The sequence below is a fragment of the Pecten maximus genome, chromosome 4 (assembly GCF_902652985.1).
Source record: "Pecten maximus chromosome 4, xPecMax1.1, whole genome shotgun sequence".
NCBI classification, from domain to species: domain Eukaryota; kingdom Metazoa; phylum Mollusca; class Bivalvia; order Pectinida; family Pectinidae; genus Pecten; species Pecten maximus.
The window spans coordinates 1590554-1596583 of NC_047018.1; positions in this window are offsets into that span (position 1 = coordinate 1590554).

The window sequence follows — 6030 nt, forward strand, 5'->3', positions numbered from 1 at the left end:
CAGAACTGTTATATATAGTTTATAAGGAGTACAGAACTGTTATATATAGTTTATAAGGAGTACAGAACTGTTATATATAGTTTATAAGGAGTACAGAACTGTTATATATAGTTTATAAGGAGTACAGAACTGTTATATATAGTTTATAAGGAGTACAGAACTGTTATATATAGTTTATAAGGAGTACAGAACTGTTATATATAGTTTATAAGGAGTACAGAACTGTTATATATAGTTTATAAGGAGTACAGAACTGTTATATATAGTTTATAAGGAGTACAGAACTGTTATATATAGTTTATAAGGAGTACAGAACTGTTATATATAGTTTATAAGGAGTACAGAACTGTTATATATAGTTTATAAGGAGTACAGAACTGTTATATATAGTTTATAAGGAGTACAGAACTGTTATATATAGTTTATAAGGAGTACAGAACTGTTATATATAGTTTATAAGGAGTACAGAACTGTTATATATAGTTTATAAGGAGTACAGAACTGTTATATATAGTTTATAAGGAGTACAGAACTGTTATATATAGTTTATAAGGAGTACAGAACTGTTATATATAGTTTATAAGGAGTACAGAACTGTTATATATAGTTTATAAGGAGTACAGAACTGTTATATATAGTTTATAAGGAGTACAGAACTGTTATATATAGTTTATAAGGAGTACAGAACTGTTATATATAGTTTATAAGGAGTACAGAACTGTTATATATAGTTTATAAGGAGTACAGAACTGTTATATATAGTTATAAGGAGTACAGAACTGTTATATATAGTTTATAAGGAGTACAGAACTGTTATATATAGTTTATAAGGAGTACAGAACTGTTATATATAGTTTATAAGGAGTACAGAACTGTTATATATAGTTTATAAGGAGTACAGAACTGTTATATATAGTTTATAAGGAGTACAGAACTGTTATATATAGTTTATAAGGAGTACAGAACTGTTATATATAGTTTATAAGGAGTACAGAACTGTTATATATAGTTTATAAGGAGTACAGAACTGTTATATATAGTTTATAAGGAGTACAGAACTGTTATATATAGTTTATAAGGAGTACAGAACTGTTATATATAGTTTATAAGGAGTACAGAACTGTTATATATAGTTTATAAGGAGTACAGAACTGTTATATATAGTTTATAAGGAGTACAGAACTGTTATATATAGTTTATAAGGAGTACAGAACTGTTATATATAGTTTATAAGGAGTACAGAACTGTTATATATAGTTTATAAGGAGTACAGAACTGTTATATATAGTTTATAAGGAGTACAGAACTGTTATATATAGTTTATAAGGAGTACAGAACTGTTATATATAGTTTATAAGGAGTACAGAACTGTTATATATAGTTTATAAGGAGTACAGAACTGTTATATATAGTTTATAAGGAGTACAGAACTGTTATATATAGTTTATAAGGAGTACAGAACTGTTATATATAGTTTATAAGGAGTACAGAACTGTTATATATAGTTTATAAGGAGTACAGAACTGTTATATATAGTTTATAAGGAGTACAGAACTGTTATATATAGTTTATAAGGAGTACAGAACTGTTATATATAGTTTATAAGGAGTACAGAACTGTTATATATAGTTTATAAGGAGTACAGAACTGTTATATATAGTTTATAAGGAGTACAGAACTGTGATATATAGTCTATAAGGAGTACAGAACTGTTATATATAGTCTATAAGGAGTACAGAACTGTTATATATAGATTATAAGGAGTACAGAACTGTGATATATAGTTTATAAGGAGTACAGAACTGTTATATATAAGCTATAAGGAGTACAGAACTGTTATATATAGTTTATAAGGAGTACAGAACTGTTATATATAGTTTATAAGGAGTACAGAACTGTGATATATAGTTTATAAGGAGTACAGAACTGTGATATATAGTTTATAAGGAGTACAGAACTGTGATATATAGTTTATAAGGAGTACAGAACTGTTATATATAGTTTATAAGGAGTACAGAACTGTGATATATAGTTTATAAGGAGTACAGAACTGTGATATATAGTTTATAAGGAGTACAGAACTGTTATATATAGTTTATAAGGAGTACAGAACTGTTATATATAGTTTATAAGGAGTACAGAACTGTTATATATAGTTTATAAGGAGTACAGAACTGTGATATATAGTTTATAAGGATTACAGAACTGTTATATATAGTTTATAAGGAGTACAGAACTGTTATAATATAGTTTATAAGGAGTACAGAACTGTTATATATAGTTTATAAGGAGTACAGAACTGTGATATATAGTTTATAAGGAGTACAGAACTGTTATATATAGTTTATAAGGAGTACAGAACTGTGATATATAGTTTATAAGGAGTACAGAACTGTTATATATAGTTTATAAGGAGTACAGAACTGTGATATATAGTTTATAAGGATTACAGAACTGTGATATATAGTTTATAAGGAGTACAGAACTGTTATATATAGTTTATAAGGAGTACAGAACTGTGATATATAGTCTATAAGGAGTACAGAACTGTGATATATAGTTTATAAGGAGTACAGAACTGTGATATATAGTTCATAAGGAGTACAGAACTGTTATATATAGTTTATAAGGAGTACAGAACTGTGATATATAGTTTATAAGGAGTACAGAACTGTGATATATAGTCTATAAGGAGTACAGAACTGTGATATATAGTTTATAAGGATTACAGAACTGTGATATATAGTTCATAAGGAGTACAGAACTGTTATATATAGTTTATAAGGAGTACAGAACTGTGATATATAGTTTATAAGGATTACAGAACTGTGATATATAGTTTATAAGGAGTACAGAACTGTTATATATAGTTTATAAGGAGTACAGAACTGTTATATATAGTTTATAAGGAGTACAGAACTGTTATGTATAGTTTATAAGGAGTACAGAACTGTGATATATAGTTTATAAGGATTACAGAACTGTTACATATAGTTTATAAGGAGTACAGAACTGTTATATATAGTTTATAAGGAGTACAGGACTGTGATATATAGTTTATAAGGAGTACAGAACTGTTATATATAGTTTATAAGGAGTACAGAACTGTGATATATAGTTAATAAGGAGTACAGAACTGTGATATATAGTTTATAAGGATTACAGAACTGTTATATATAGTTTATCAGGAGTACAGAACTATTATATATAGTTTATAAGGAGTACAGAACTGTTATATATAGTTTATAAGGAGTACAGAACTGTTATATATAGTTTATAAGGAGTACAGAACTGTGATATATAGTTTATAAGGAGTACAGAACTGTTATGTATAGTTTATAAGGAGTACAGAACTGTTATATATAGTTTATCAGGAGTACAGAACTGTTATATATAGTTTATAAGTAGTACATAACTGTTATATATAGTTTATAAGGAGTACAGAACTGTTATATATAGTTTATCAGGAGTACAGAACTGTTATATATAATTTATAAGGAGTACAGAACTGTTATATATAGTTTATAAGGAGTACAGAACTGGTATATATAGTTTATATGGAGTACAGAACTGTTATATATAGTTTATAAGGATAACAGAACTGTTATATAAAGTTTATAAGGATTACATAACTGTTATATATAGTTTATAAGGAATACAGAACTGTTATATATAGTTTATAAGGATTACAGAACTGTTGTATATAGTTTATAAGGAGTACAGAACTGTTATATATAGTTTATAAGGAGTACAGAACTGTTATATATAGTTTATAAAGAGTACATAACTGTTATATATAGTTTATAAGGAGTACAGAACTGTTATATATAGTTGATAAGGATTACAGAACTGTTATATATAGTTTATCAGGAGTACAGAACTGTTATATATAGTTTATAAGGAGTACAGAACTGTTATATATAGTTTATAAGGAGTACAGAACTGTTATATATAGTTTATAAGGAGTACAGAACTGTTATATATATATAGTTTATAAGGAGTACAGAACTGTTATATATAGTTTATAAGGAGTTCAGAGCTGTTATATATAGTTTATAAGGAGTACAGAACTGTTATATATAGTTTATAAGGAGTACAGAACTGTTATATATAGTTTATAAGGATTACAGAACTGTTATATATAGTTTATAAGGATTACAGAACTGTTATATATAGTTTATAAGGAGTACAGAACTGTTAGATATAGTTTATATATTTTCATACAGAATTTTGTGAAATCATAGAAAATAAAAAAAGCATTGTCCTTTATATGATTAAATAAAAAAAATGATTAAAATTTGCATAATACATATAATGTATAAACATTGTTTGTACTTCAATCAAATACATTTTATACATTTACTTAAATTCATTGTTTACATCTATTCTGACAATATAATTTGATTCTCCTTATAATCCATTCTTGAGATATTCACAGAATAATGTATTTTTCTGTTCTAAGATCATTGAAGAAATCCCCTCATTCCTTACATTGCGGACATTAATTGAACACATCAACCTCCAACAGTAGCTAGTATATATCCCTGAAGAACCGATACGAACAGTCTACAGTGTCTTTGATGGGGATACAATTGATCGGCGTGGTCAACACATCTCTTTATCTGAAAGGGACATAGAAGGACTTTATAACTGTGAACACAGCACTATAAAATAGGAGTAGGTCGGCCCATCAGCGGCCTGTTTTGTTATCGGGGTACGTTAGATATATTTTTGTAATATTTATGATCACTACAAGTAAACTCCGGTAGAACTAAATCAGTTACAAAAGGAAAACAATCAATTAAAAAGCAGATATATTGTCCAAATAAAGAAAGTGGAACTGGATATGTCCCGGCTGTGACTGACTGAAACACTTGATGACCGATAATTATTGTGATGTCAGTCCGAGTTTCCTCTGACCCAATGCTATATATATAGACGTTAAAGACAAACGGATGTCTGGTAATCCGATTTTCTGGACAGGAGTACAGAGTGTCCCTAAAATCATTGGCTGTTTGTCTTGAAACCTGTTCCGCGCAATGATATCTTCTTTGTTTTAGTTTTAGTTTTTCCTATACAGTAGGCCTACTCGATTTCGGAGTTAACCACAATTACATAATAAATTCATGATCAGTTCCCCCTTTTTTACACGGATGAATGCCATTTTTAGAGAAATAATTAAAATTGGAAGAGTCTGAATGGTAAAACTTAATATGTAAACTATGTCAGTGTATCTGCAAGAGGGGCCGCGGTGGCCGAGTGGTTAAGGTGTCCCTACACTTTATCACTAGCCCTCTACCCCGCGGTGGCCGAGTGGTTAAGGTGTCCCTACACTTTATCACTAGCCCTCTACCCCGCGGTGGCCGAGTGGTTAAGGTGTCCCTACACTTTATCACTAGCCCTCTACCCCGCGGTGGCCGAGTGGTTAAGGTGTCCCTACACTTTATCACTAACCCTCTACCCCGCGGTGGCCGAGTGGTTAAGGTGTCCCTACACTTTATCACTAGCCTTCTACCTCTGGGTTGCGAGTTCGAAACCTACGTGGGGCAGTTGCCATGTACTGACCGCAGGCCTGTGGTTTTTCTCCGGGTAACTCCGGCTTTCCTCCACCTCCAAACCTGGCACGTCCTTAAATGACCCTGGCTGTTAATAGGACATAAAACCAATAAAACCAAACTGTACATTTGTATCTAAAAGAAATGGTGACAATGGTGGGCAAATTACTTTTGATGTTGGATGTTCTATATATTTTCATTAATTTAAATTGAAATGCAACATTATGATGTAATTGTTTGATTGACATAATATCTTGTAACTGTCTGTCTGTGTGTCTGCCGTTCTGTTTGTCTGTCTGTCTGTCTGTCTTGTCTGTCTTGTCTGTCTATATACACATGTACATATATCTCTTATTCTATCTCTTATATTTACTTGACAGGCAATTATATTGTGACTACTTTTATTTCACCAAAATTAGGCCGTTTTCGTTTGTGCGGTCCAAACGGTTGGACCAGCTGGACCGGTGTTATTCGT